Below are 14,149 nucleotides of genomic sequence, written 5' to 3'. Positions count from 1 at the left end.
AGACGTATGTCCACCTTTGAAACGTTTGCACTATTCAAATGTCTTACTGTGGCTCAGCATCTCATCACCGTACTGTGCTTGAAGAATCTTCATCACCACGCACTGTTCCATGCACGCATGTTGTCTGCCATCCTGATTAATGGTCTCTGGACTGGCCCACAACATGTGCGCCGCCTATCAGTAATAGGACACATCTGGCACTTACTACTGCGTGTAGTACCGCCATGCTAGCATCCCTTTTTATACCTGTAAAAGTAAAAGTCCTAGTTTGACTTGAATACCCCTCGTATCTGTTTAATGCATAGCATGCTCCAAAGTTATATTATTTATTTATTTCAGGTACTTATATAGCACTGTTAATTTACACAGCGCTTTACATATATATTGTACATTCACATCAGTCCCTAACCCTCAAGGGGCATACAATCTAAGGTATTTAACCTCCCTGGCGATATGATTATTTCAGATTTGTGGTGCTGAAAGCGGTACCATTATTTTGCATGGAAATTTGGCGGTTTATTTTGTAGGCCTGTAATTCTTAGGAATAACTCATTGAAATCTGTCCGAACAAGAGTCTAGTAAACATCCCGGGTAGGATAAAACTTGAAACACGAAATCATAAATTATAATTTAATAAATAATCATAAAAATAATAATATAATAATAATAAATTTAATTCAATAATATAATCAAACCAAAAACACTGAAATTTGAAATATAGCGCCAATTTCACACATCGCTGAGCAAAGTCGCAAAATCGTTTTCAGTGTCTGATGATGAATTTCCCCACGAATCATTATCACTCAATTCTGCAAGTAGTTCTAATTTACTATCGCTGTTCTCTAGCTGGTCTAAAACCGCTTTTGACCTAAAGGGACGCTTTTTGGACGCCATGGACATTTCTCAGTTTCCAGGTAGAAAGAACAGTAATAATGAAGGAAGGGCACAGGACAAAGCTCTAGGGACAAAATGTATGTGAAATGGTTTGGTACAGTAATGTTTTACTATGTGATTTTAGTGATTTTTGTGAATGTCACTTTTTGTCATTTTCAAATTTCCCGCCGTTCCGTCCCCTGTACGTCCCGACGCTCGCAGAGGACGAAACCCAGATGATGGATGCCGGCATCCGCAGGAGGACATTGCCGGGGACACTGCAGGAGGGACATCGCGGGAGCGCAGGACAAGGTAAGTGACCGAGGGATCGCGGAGCAACGCTGCATGGTAAGCCCGAGTGTAGCTCGGGGTTACCGCTTGTGGTACTGAAACTTTACCCCAAGCTACACTCGGGAAAACCTCCAGGGAGGCTACGAGACAAGCACCATAATAAAATTAAAGATAACAATAATATGAATGTTTGTCTATTTAACCTACCTTTGTCTTAAGCTGGCATAGGCAGAATGAGGGAGAATGGAAATAAGGTCACCATTCAACCATGAAAGATCTTTTTTCCCCTGACTCTCACTTATAAATTCATGCTGCATCCTTTGATCACAAATGTGTGTGAGCCACTGAGAGCCAACACTTCTTGGCAGAAAAGGTATTTACATGCCATCACATTCCAAAAAGCAAGATGTATATTCCTTATAGATATGTGTTGGACAAAGCCATGAGGACCACTCATTTATACCCCAGTGGTCAACTGTGTACTCCCTGATAGTACCTTGTAGAAATATGGTAAAAGCATAGAGTTCTTTGTTTTAATTGCATACAACTGCTTCAGATTTCTTGCTAACATGATATAGAATACCATGGTTTCAGTCTCTATTCCTAATACCAGACTAATACCAGACCAGTTCTAAGATTATTATTATTATACAGTATTTATATAGCGCCAAAGGGTATGCTCAGCGCTGCACAGTAGCAAGGGGGACATAACATGAGACAAGACAGTAACAATACAATACACGAAGGGTTCGAGGGCCCTGCTCTTTCAAACTTACAATCTAGGAGGGAGGGGAAGGTGGCACAGGAGGAGATGGCTGTGGGGGATGGAGTGGTGGGTGGAGTGGAGGAGGTTAGTTGTTAGGTGAGGTCGGGTGTTAGGTGAGGTTGGGGTAGGCTTCCCTGAAGAGGAGGGTTTTCAGGGTGCGCCTAAGATGCCATGCTGTAGCCAGGTCAGAGCTCTGACTCAATAGACTCATCTCCTGTACTTCTCAGGCTCTCTTTTAAATGCATGTTTTTTTTATGCAAACAGGAAACTTTAAATTAGAATATTTGGATTTTCAAAAATTATAGTATATACCCTACCCCAAGCCATATAAAATACACTCAATACTGTATATAAGCATATTTTAGCTTGGAGTACTGTTGCAAGATGAAGTAGTATTATCCAATTAGCAATAAGTAAATGTAGCACGTCATACCATGTACTCAATTTCCTGCATTAACCTTTATTAGACGAGCAGTAATTTAATAACATGATGTGTTATATAGGACAGAGACCTTTTATCTAAATATTGATATCTGAATTCAATATTGTTTGTTTTTGTTCTAGATGTATGTGTTTCATGAATTATTGTGTGTGTCAGACCTGCCAAGTAATTATTATGTTAATAAATCACAGACAGCCTGTATCAGGTTACTTACATTGTAGAAATGGAGGTTGTCATTAGACTGGGACATAGAAACACAAATGGTAAGGTTTGTAATTAATCAAACTGCTCTTGGCCATGCTCTGCGATGTGGATGCTGAGCACACTATGAATTGATCAAAGCATTTAACTGGAACTTGTTTTTTTCTCTACTAAATAGCAGCTTGTTTGATGTCTTGTATCTTTGGGAGATGTTTTTTTAGCTATTGAGCAGTCGCGTGCAATAGTAATCGTTTAGGCTACAGTAATGATGTACCCTTCCCTTGCAAATGCAGTATGCCTCATGTAAAGGTGACCATACGGAGATTGTCCTTCAGTATGAATGATTGTGTGACAATCACGACGATCATTTAGTGTGTAGCAAGTTTTAACATTTTAAAAGGACAATAGGATGCTCAGAAACAACAAAGACATTTCTATTTTAAGACCATGCAGATAATAACAGAACATGAAGGGACAGATATTAAAGCAGCACTACACTGCATCTGAGCACCACGAACCAAAAATACTATTTGAATCATTTTTACTATAAAAAAAAACTCGTCCATCCATTTCATTAATTTTTAACATTCAAAGAAAACTCGTCCATCCATGTCTTTGTGCTTTGTTTTGCTGAGAAATCACTTTGAAAAACACCCCTAGTATTGGCCATGACCATTTTGAGTAAGGGCAGATGTTTCATGTAGCATTCACGCCCTGGAATTCATCTGCCCTTAGCTCAGGTATGCAGGTGTGCTTAATTTAGAAAACCCTTCTTCTCCTCCTGAAGACTCCTGGGATGTATAACATAATTTACCTAGGCCTGGAATCCAGGAAATAACTGAAGAAATGTAAAGAAAAGTTTAAAACAAGTAAATATCATATACTCTCATATTTATTTATAATTGCTAGCAGCTTAAGGATTAAAAATAGTTAATGTTGATTGAAAGAGCGAAGTTCCACTTTAAGTTAACCCTTAACAGCTTTCTGAGTGTAATTGTGGTTCAAGAGTTTTTATTATTTTTTCTTACATGTACAATATTAACAGCAAAAATAGGCAAAAGAATAAATACATGTTATCAGAGTCAGTGCGACGCCAATGCCATCTTAACCACTTTAGTCCCCAGACAATTCTGCCATTCCTTTCCTACTCCTTCATGTAAAAATTAGCATTTTTTTTTTAGAAAATTACTTAGAACACCCAAACATTATATAAATATTTTTTGCAGAGGCCTCAGAGAATGAAATGGTGGGTATTGCAATTTTTTATGTTACATGGTATTTGCGCAACAGTTTTTCAAACTAATTTTTCGGGGAGAATACACTTTGATGAATTTTAATGCACAAAAACACAATATACTACCCAGATGTTTGGTAAAATCTAAAAGATGATGTTACACTGAGTAAATAGATACCAAATATGTCATGCTTATGGAATGGCACGAACCAAGGTACATTAAATTATCTATAGGTGACTCTTTAAAAGCCTTTACAGGTTACAGTTTAGAGTTACCCAGTAGGGCTAGAATTATTGCTCTCGCTATAATGTTCATAGTGATACCTCACATGTGTGCTGTGAACACTGTTTACATATGCATGTGAGATCTACACATGCATTCTCCTTTGCATGCAAGCATGGGGGGAACAGGGGCACTTTAATTTGTTAATTTTATTTATTTAATGTAATTTTTTTTTTACGCTGTTTCTTTACTTTTTTATCATATTTATGGCTATCACAAGAAATGAACAACATCCCTTGTGACAGCTGGAGTTATCTGGGGTATATTAGACCCCAGATCTCTCCCCTGCCCTTCATGGCATCAGATCAAACCCAGAGGGCTGCATCACACTAAGCATTACTTGCAAGGTCTTATGGGAAGCATCTTCATCTGAACACTTGAGTTTCAGATATCTTGGCTCAAGGGCTGCCTATGTGTTTATTTCAAAGCCCCATATGTTTAAAACAGTCAAATGTATGAGGTCAAACCTTTGGGAGATCACACACTTGGTGATTCTAAAATGCATTTGTACTATCTGATAAAAAATTAACAAAAACAAAAGTTAAAATGGCCCTATGATTTCATAACAAGGTATTACATTCACTGTTTTGTTGGACTGTAGTAATTCTTATTTTTGCATCAAAATAAAATATTGTTCTTCTAAACAGATAGTTAGGCTTCTAAACAGACAGCTAGGCAGTTAGGATTCTGCTGGGTTTCCTTCATAACCATAATGCAAGCATGTGCTTCCAAAAAGATGTTGAATTATGCATTTCCTGTTTTTCTATTGTTTTGATTTCTGTACTGTTTGGTAATGTTGCTCTGCTGAGCTGGTGCCTCCTGAGCGTTAAAGGTTAACTCTGATGGACAGGTTTTCCTGGGCTTTCTGGTGGTACGGACCTCTGCTGGGGCAACTGTATAAAAGAGGGAACTGCCTCTGGATCAGAGAGAGATGTGGCTCGATTTATGGGAAGGGAAAAATAGCTGTGCTGAGTATGTCATTGCCACCTTACTTGAGATTACCCCATTTGGCGGGAACCCAGTCGGAGTTCCAGCACTAATGGATTTGTACAACTGATCTAAGGACTTTTGGTACTTTAAAGAGTTTCTACTATCTACAAGGTATGACTCTTTCAATTTGCAGGGGCAGCAAGGGGCACTCAGAAGGAAAGGATGTAAGAAGCTGACTGTAACATTCTTGTTATTTAAACAACTTTTGGAAAACATTATTACATACTTTTGCTTGGTGTGAAGTGATTTGGGGACACAATGTAAAGGGGTGCATGCATGGCGTAGCATACATATGATTTACACCAGGGGACAAGACACTACAAGATGTAGTGCATATGTCTAATCTGCAGTAGAGCTAACCAGAAAGGCTATATTGCAGTTGCTAATTACTATATTACTAGGGTCTGCAATAGTCAGGAAACGGAAGTGACTTGGTATAGGTGATAAAAGGTCCGGGTAGTGAAGGAGCTTGTGTGCTTAGGTTCCTTTCCTATTGGTTGGTACCCCAGTCTTGAGTTCGATTCATGGTACAGAGCATCCTAAGGACCCTGCCTGTATATCATGGAAGATGGATTGAGGCCTTGAGGATAATAAGCGTCGGTCCTGTACAAAGTCAAGCTCCCTGGGGTTTACGTTTAACATATGGATCAGTGTTTCTGGGATGAGGTAACAGGTAACTGGGCTAGTGGAGTCTGATGCCCAGAAATGCCTCACGGGAAAAGAGAGAATGAAGTACTGAGAGAATGGGTCCATAGTGTACAGTGTAAAGAGTTACAGAACTATGCCACAAATTATAGGAGTTAACCAATGTCTGTGTGGAGACAGTGCTAGTGCTACACTATTTTGGTACGTATGTGGGAACGCATATTGTGTCAGCTGAGTCTAAACACATTTTTTTTATATGAGATAGCACATAATTTTGTAATAGCATTGGAGTGTTGTTGGTAAGGTGGGCAGTGGACAAGCAAACAGTTGGTACATTGACTGCATCTGATGTGACAGCAGAGAGCAGGGGAGAAAGGTCTAGATATAATGGCTCCCTGAAGTAAATGACCCATTGATCATCCCACCATCAAAACCTGAAATCACACATTCTTATTTCAAATAAAGCAGGGGAGAACTGGGAACCCTTGGCCTGGATAAACACAACCAACCTGCCTTTCAAGTTAGAGACAGATTTGTATTGGCTAAACAGATTATGCCATGCAAAGTATGCTATAGTAGGACAGTTATTGGTGAGGATTGTGAAAGATGAGTGTTTCTAAAGGACATGGCTTATTGTAATATATCTTTTCACATCTTCCAGCATCAGCTTCCTTTGTTTCTCAAGATTCCATCACATGATATTCGAGCCCCAAAAGAAGTTGGTGTTCCAATACTTCTCACTGCTAGACACTGAGATCTCAGGTCTGAACGGGGGAGCAGATAGCTACAGTATATAATGCTACAGTATATAATGCCCAGCATATGTTACTGACTGCAGGCCCCTCTATGATCAATGCTGGAATAGTTAAGTGTCTCCACTCAATGACACTAGCCCAACACATCCTTTTAGCACTGGCCTGGAGGGCAAATATGTCTCTGTACCCCATCCCATTCATACCCCTGCAAAAGAGGGATGATCGTGGCTGAGTGATTATTACAGATAGAAAAACAAATAGATAGAGATATGTAGAGTAGGTCCCCTACGTACGAACAAGTTTCATCCCTGGAGCTCGTTTGTAAGTCCAACTTGTTTGTAAGTCCAGCAAAGATCAGTGCTTGCAATCAAAGGAGTAGGGGGGTCAGAACACAAAAGCACAGTGGGGGAGATCACCACACCAACATTGCTTTTGTTGGTACAGGGATCTGTCAGGTTTTTTTTTTTCGTTCAGCCTGCTGTGTGTGTACCCATCTTTATAGGATTAGACATGTGACCACGTTTGCATCTTTGAAAGTTTGCAAATTGAATGTTCACATGTAGAGGACTTACTGTATATAGATTGCGAAATGCTGAAATCATTTTCAGATGGAATATGTATTCTGTAGTAGAATATTTTCTGTCAAAATGCTGCAGAGAGCAGAGATATTTCAATACTCACCATCTTCAGTGCTTTAAAACTCTCTTTAAAATGGTCCTAACATACAATCAGCAGAAGAAGAGTTTTATCTAGATGTTGCTTAAATCATGTCACCATTGTACTGACATTATGAAATGTTCTTACCATCTGTACTATACATATATTTGAAATGCCATGATATTTCCCTAATGTACACCGCAAACTGTAACTGGGTACAAATTGTCCCACGGGAACATCAAGAAATTAAGTGACACATTTGTTGTTTACAGTTATGAACCCAAAGTCCACTAGGTTAATATGGTTCTAAACATCATGGTTTCTGAAGCTGTATCATTCTCCACTTTGATGTTCTCAGATGCTGTGTTGCTGCAAATAGAGGCTGCTGAGGTCAATGTAAACAGAGAGTAGAAAGGCAATGCTTAAAGCTTTGTTCCGTTCTCTTTTCAAAAAACTATTTCAAACTGTCCACCATGATTGCAATATTCATAAAGCATATTTTGGAATATGTAATATGAAGATTTATAGCATAGAAAACATTATAAGTGAAAATAAATAGAAATAAATAGCATTAATTATTCATCTGCATTCATTTACAACATAACTTTGATTTGGTTTATCTCACTTCAGAAGATGTTTTGCACATATGAACTTACAGGCTTATTAAGGAAATGCAATGATCGTTGCAACTGCACAAAATGTAGTTTGCCATTGCATCTGTTCAGATTTCAACTTTTCTGTATCAGATTTATCATTCACAACTGTCCAAGTATGAATGATGTCCTCAAGGTATTATTAGAGGTGTACAATCACATAAACCTGAATTGTTTTCAGAATCGAGGCTATATGTGCCCCTTTTGTTACCCTATTTACTGCCTTTAAAGGGTCAGTTCACCTTTACATAAAAACTGCCTGTGCCGATAAGCGATGCCTGTAGATGAAAACAAGCTGTGAGCATTTTGACCAAAATTGAATATGGCCCTTGCTATAGGTGTAGGCTGTTTACATACCTCAAGAAGCCTGACTTGAAAACTTTCAGGATGTTACTAGAACGATGCTAAGTGAGGCTTAGCAACTACCTTCACCATCACAGGAGTGAGTATTGTCTGATTCAAACCATCTCACATACACTTTCTCTCCCCTGATGGATTAGCTCTGTGCTCAGAGTTTGAGAGCTCATTCCTGTGATGGTGAAGGTGAACAGTACCACCTAGACCTTGCTGAGCAATGTCCTAGGAACGTTCTGGGAGTTTTCAAGTCAGACATCATGAGCTACGTAAATAGCCTATACCTATAGCAAAGGCATTATTCAACTTTAGTCAAAGCTGCACAGCATGTTTTTATTTACAGACACCCCTGAAATTCAAAAAGAGTTTACCCAGCTTAAGATTGCTTTTAGAATCACAATTTTTGGACTATGATATTCCAACAGTCTACTGACCATTAAAATTGAAGCGTGTATGGGTATAATGTTGGAACTTTAGAGATTATAGACCTGGAAATTGTGACCTAGCCCCATGAGTTAGATGAGCCCAAGGAGTTACACCATCTCCTTTATTAGTCACTTTAAATAAGTCTCTGAAAATACCAGTGGTCTCCTGTCTCTCTTGTCCATTTCATTGCTATCCCTGCAGTAGTACTGAATACCTTCTACACCATGTATATTCAGACAAATAAAATATAAATACCAATAAAAAGACAACATTAAAGAAAGAGCTAAAACATACATAAATAGTGTTGCGCTAACTCATATAAACATAATAGTCCATAAACAGATTAAAATGTGATAGTTCAATCAAAATATGAAATATAAATATATAAAGTGGTTGAATGGTGAAAAATCAATACAATATGCTCCGGATAAATGAAGTCTATATCAAAAAACACAGTGCTCCACCTTGACTTAGTGTTCCTCCACCTAAAAATATATATGAATGGCCGCTCACCTCCTACCATGGACCCAGAAATTAATACAGGTCAACCAAGCATTGTAATTCCAAAAAGATACTCTAGATGGTAGCAGAGAGTTGATGACAGGCACCCCTTCAATGACAATATAAACAGGACACTTCTCAGCTTAACTCCACATATAGAAAGAACAGAGGACATCTCCCATAGTGTAATACTGTTTTAATTTCACATAAAATAGTTCCAGAGTGTCACATTATAGAAGCAGTAACAGATCAATTTGTAATTTAAAACTCCCGCTCTGGAAAAAGCTGGCAATGACATCACTAGGCTCCGCCCCACGCGTTACGCCACCAACCATGTGGCTTCATCAGGGAAAAGCTCCTCAGATGCTGTGTTGCTGCAAATAGACGCTGCTGAGGTCAATGTAAACAGAGAGTAGAAAGGCAATGCTTAAAGCTTTGTTCCGTTCTCTTTTCAAAAAACTATTTCAAATTGTCCACCATGATTGCAATATTCATAAAGCATATTTTGGAATATGTAATATGAAGATTTATAGCATAGAAAACATTATAAGTGAAAATAAATAGAAATAAATAGCATTAATCATTCATCTGCATTCATTTACAACATAACTTTGATTTGGTTTATCACCTCCTACCATGGACCCATAAATTAATACAGGTCAACCAAGCATTGTAATTCCAAAAAGATGCTCTAGATGGAAGCAGAGAGCTGATGACAGGCACCCCTTCAATGACAGTATAAACAGGACACTTCTCAGCTTAACTCCACATATAGAAAGAACAGAGGACATCTCCCATAGTGTAATACTGTTTTAATTCCACATAAAATAATTGCAGAGTTTCACTCACATTATAGAAGCAGTAACAGATCAATTTGTAATTTAAAACTCCCGCTCCGGAAAAAGCCGGCAATGACATCACTAGGCTCCGCCCCTCTCGTTATGCCACCAAGCATGTGGCTTCATCAGGGAAAAGCTCTTCAGATGCTGTGTTGCTGCAAATAGAGGCTGCTGAGGTCAGGGTAGATATTATGTAAGCGTTGTGGCAACCAACTGTAGAAGAGGATACTTCCAGATGTCTTCCCAGTCTTCACCTAGTTCTGCCACTTTGATCTCAGCAGATGTATCGTATGAATCGAGGGCAAAAGAGCCTTGTAGATTACGGACAATGGGTTGGCAAAGGAAGCTTCATGCAACAATGAATCCAGATCATCTGGTAGCAAATGGCGCATGAAAGCACCAAATTGAGAATGATAGATATGGCGGAGGTGGTAAATGACTTTATTGAGAATTTTGGGCATGCTATGTACTTATCATACATGAAATCTTCACACTGCTGGTGCCCAGGTGTGCCAGTTGTGTAAGTCTTTCTTGTCTATGCAAACTAGTAGGAATAGAGAAACCAAACTAAGAATGACACTGAATGTCAGAAACCATAAAGTGCTTTATCCTATATATTTCAGATTCACTCCCTCCCTAACCCACTGCGGAATGCAACAAAATAGTACTTCAGGTATGAGGCACACATGTATATTCTCCTTGGTTCCTACAATGCACTAAGCCCAGGGGCGGACTGACAACTCATGGGGCCCCCGGGCAATAGGGGATCATGGGGGCCCTGTGTCCTTGCCCAAACTCAAAAAAGCCTATGAAAAAGGTACCAGGGGCATCTCATGGGGCCCCCTACTGACCCCGGGCCCTCGGGCAGTGCCCGAGTTTCCAAATGGTCAGTCCGCCCCTGGCTAGGCCTAATCACTGTCATGTTGGGGCAGGGAAGGGATTAATTTTAAAAGTGTTTTTTTGCATAGAACATTCAGAAGTTCCTGGGGTGATGGACAGAGATAAAAAAAAAAGTAGAAGCAGCATCATATGGTGCCTACAATACAGTGTTATTCTTAGTTTGACTTTTTTTTTAAAGATATATATATATTTTTTTTTTTTATTTAAAGTGCAACAATTATGTAAAACAAACAAATAAATGTCTATACTGTTTAAAATATAGCAATACACTGTCTCACCCTGCTCTGCACATGCTCAGTTGCTCTCCATTTTTAGGCATTTTTAGGCACTGTGCCGAATTTGTGGAGGCAGATCTGCTGACAGCCCTAAAGTGGAATTAAACCCTCCTATCCTTTAAAACCAAGGAAGCTGCTTCTGTTTGATCTGCATCTGTGATGGTGCTGCATATGTGCTCAGTTATGACACCAGCTATTTGATGGTTTTACAGTTTGGTTGACAGTAAACCCAACATTCCAGGAACATAACTGTTTTTAGAAACTGTCAAATTTATGGGTTTACTTCTGCTTTATGATTCACTGGGCTTCAGCAAAATGGTAGCCTTCAGCAAGAAGAAACAAGAGCAATTCTGGAGGCAATTTACAGCAAACAGTAATTTTGGTAGTATAATTATTAATGTGGAATGTATGTTCCTTGCTAAATAGCATTATTTTTTATCTAGTTGTTATGAGTAAAGTTATACTTTAAATCACTGACAGAGAAGAACAGACAGTTACAAACAATAGTATTTTGTTGATACATATGTCAGAGATCCTCTATGGCAGTTCATTAGTTTGACTCTATCCCTAGTTAACAACATTTAGCTTGAATTTGAAAAGCTTGCTGGTCTTCGTTGGTGGTTTTGTTGCTATCCATTTGCTCAAAAAAAGAAAATTACTTTTTATTTTATTAAAATAGCCTTTGTTTAATATTAGACTTTAAAAATACTATTTGTATTTCTAATTTTTCAACGTCATAAAGGCAAAAACAGATTTTTTTTTTTTTAGATGGGGATTAAGAATGCCTTAATATTCCTTTTACTATGCTTGTTTTACAGCCATCTGGAGTAGAGCTTTTTCCATCGGTTAAAGATTTATCTACATTTTCAATCTCTTCAATGTCATCAGGATGATCTACAGTTTTAGACTGTTTTATAATATACCATTATTTTTACACGGCTTTTGTTTAAACATACTGAGAGTGTCTGTTCTAAACTATGGGCATATCAACCTAATAGGGAGTGTAGAAATTTGAATCCTAACTCCAGCCAAAACTTTTTTTATAACGTTTGGAAGTAGTAAGAAATTGCTCTAATGGGAGCAAGACAGCAAAAAAAACCCAAAAACCTTTTTGACAAGGAAAGTTAAAGTTTAGTTTTAATATGGTCTAGGATTCCATCTCCTGTTCACCCCTTATTTGTTATCCTCCTTTCGCAGGGATAAACTGTGAGGGGAGAACTCCCCACTAGAGTCATAAACCATGAAAAAACTGAACAAAAGTTGTAAGCATAATCTACTCTAACCAAAACTTAAAGTGATTGTAAAGAATATTTTTTAAAATAACAAACTTGTCATACTTATCTGCTCTGTGCAATGGTTTTGCACAGAGCAGCCCTGACCCTCCACTTCTTGGGTCCCCCGTTGGCACTCCTGGCCCCTTCCCCCCTGCTTGCTATGGGGGCACTAGGGCGTCCATAAGCTACATAGAGCATGGCTCGGCCCTGACCAACCAACAATCAAGAACCAACAGATTGTGTTAGTGTGAGCATGTTTGGTATATGCAATAACTGGGGATACCACTGTATTGAGATTGCCAATATATGTATGGTTATGAAAATTAACCTTGTAACAGAGATGTGCAAAAAATGTTATAACTTTGTGGAGAACATGAATATGTGAAGTAATGCTTACAAAAAAAAAAGTTTATTGACTTTTTGTCATTATAGGGGTTTGAACAAATACAATAATGGTTTTTAAAAAAATATACAGTTTGTTGTATCGTTGCCTTAAAAATCACAGCCGCTGTGAGAACTCACAGATTGCTGAGAGGCTGAGCCATGTGCCGCTCCATACTCTGGGGTGCAACTAAATATAATTAATAAATAGTGTAACGCTACTAATAAAAATATATAAATCAATAAAATTGTAACATATAATGGTGAATAATACAAAATACAGTGATAAGATCCTACCAGGATCTAATAATGAAATATAGTGACACAGTGAAAACAAGAAATAAATCTTGTAAAAAAGTGCAAAATTGTAAAACCACAATCCCCCTATCCACAACTGAGGAATGAATCACACACAAATGATAGTGTAATTAATTAAAGGTGGATCCCCTATTATGGGGATATGCGCCTATATATAAAGTGATATGTGCCACAAATCACACTAGACCACATAAAATGGTCCACATAAACAAATGTGTAACTATTAATCAAAAGTCCAAAAAGACCAAAAAAAGTCCAAATATAACTGAAGAAAATAACACTCGAGCTTCAACTTTAAATCATGCAAGTGATGACGTGTATACGTGGTCACAGCAATGGTGTAAATCCTTCAGTGGCCAAAATGCCCCCTCACCTCCTTACAATGACCACAAGGGCCAGATCGCTTTTGGGATCACCCCACGATCCTCACAGGTAATATTTGTCACAAAGTGATATCCTCACTGGATCCCATCAATGATGGTTAATACTCCTCTCCTTTAAGCTTTCCTCCAGGCACAGGTAACAGTAATACCGCTCACTCTCCCATAAAGGATCATATCAATGAAGCACAAAGATCCTCCATAGTGTAATCATGTTTAATATAGGTAAAACATTTTCAGAATAAAAATTGCCCACTCACATTTACTCCATATGAAATCAGCTTCTTCACCTCATCATACTCTGGGGTGGATCCCAACTTTAAAGTTGGGATCTTTCCCCTGTCTGGACAGGCTGAGTGACACCAGATGACAGCGGGCTTTAGCCTGCTGTCAGATGAAAGCGGGCTACAGGAGTGCAGAATGAACTGCACTCCTGTGATCCACAGGAGAAGTACAGCCAAAAAGAGCTTCAGCTGTATTTCTCCTTTAAGTTAACTAAGCAATTAACCAATTAAACTGCCACTGCCTGTTTTTACCAAAAAGCAGGAAAATTTTGCAAGCATAGCAATAACAATTATGATTTTAAAATAAACGTCTGTACACACACTGTCACCACAGACAGGTATATTCAGAGATTTATCATATAATACCACTCTTCAAGATATAGGGATTCTTTAAGTTTTCATTAGGGCATTTAGAGACAGTTTCAAC

The 14,149-nt window shown here is 38.4% G+C and overlaps 1 protein-coding gene across 1 annotated transcript in view; it reads left to right on the top strand.

The window, feature by feature from the left end:
* The window catches only part of TRPC3 (transient receptor potential cation channel subfamily C member 3), a 326,064-nt gene that overhangs the window by 233,449 nt on the left and 78,466 nt on the right, over window positions 1-14,149 (top strand). The window lies entirely within an intron of this gene.

Source organism: Staurois parvus, unplaced genomic scaffold (assembly GCF_062004578.1).
Source record: "Staurois parvus isolate SC_StPar_1 unplaced genomic scaffold, SC_StPar_1.0 ptg000122l, whole genome shotgun sequence".
Lineage (NCBI taxonomy): Eukaryota > Metazoa > Chordata > Amphibia > Anura > Ranidae > Staurois > Staurois parvus.
The sequence above is the reverse complement of the archived record's forward strand: the minus strand, read 5'-3'. Positions and strand labels throughout refer to the sequence as shown.